The 673-nt window shown below is 26.4% G+C and overlaps 1 protein-coding gene across 2 annotated transcripts in view; it reads right to left on the bottom strand.

Annotated features, from left to right (window-relative positions):
• Positions 1–673, bottom strand: part of LOC107677012 (dedicator of cytokinesis protein 2-like) — a 117,484-nt gene that overhangs the window by 15,899 nt on the left and 100,912 nt on the right. The gene's annotated exons all lie outside the window — the stretch shown is intronic.

The following is a 673-nucleotide window of genomic DNA, read 5'->3' as shown; positions in this document are numbered from 1 at the left end:
TAGTTTCATTCGCGCATTAATATGATATAACTCTTTAATATAATACAGCGCGTGCCACCGCATTTGTGCGTGCAATTGAAGAGCACGTGCTACGAGCACAGTATAACGGCTGACAGGACAGGAAAATTTGTTTATATATATATATATATATATACCTGTATATATATATATATATATATATATATATATACATTAACTTTAATATATATATAATGTATTTATTTAATATCATTAAAATATCACAGAAAATAAATATTATAAATATTACAAATAATGAAAAATATATTTTATTATGTATTATGTGCATATGTATGTATATGTGTGTGTGTGTGTGTGTGTGTATAAAAAATAAAAAATAAAAAATATATATATATAAAGTCAAACCCAAATTTATTCAGACACCTTCAACATTTCACACATTATCACAGTTTATTCGCTATAGTTTAGAAAATGGTAATAAAATATGACAAGAACTCTTAAGCAAAGTCTCTCACTTAACACTTAAGCAAAACATGGTCAGGTCAAAGTGTCTGAATAATTTTTGGTCCCAAATTTTTATCAGTTTTACTGGTAGTTCACTCTATTAAGATTTTTTGGGTATAATATGTCACTTTGAGTGCAATATGTCAATATATATATATATGTGTGTGTGTGTGTGTGTGTGTGTGTGTGT

Source organism: Sinocyclocheilus anshuiensis, unplaced genomic scaffold (assembly GCF_001515605.1).
Source record: "Sinocyclocheilus anshuiensis isolate Anshui unplaced genomic scaffold, SAMN03320099.WGS_v1.1 scaffold564, whole genome shotgun sequence".
Classification (NCBI taxonomy): domain Eukaryota; kingdom Metazoa; phylum Chordata; class Actinopteri; order Cypriniformes; family Cyprinidae; genus Sinocyclocheilus; species Sinocyclocheilus anshuiensis.
This window is presented reverse-complemented; position numbering and strand designations above follow the sequence as displayed.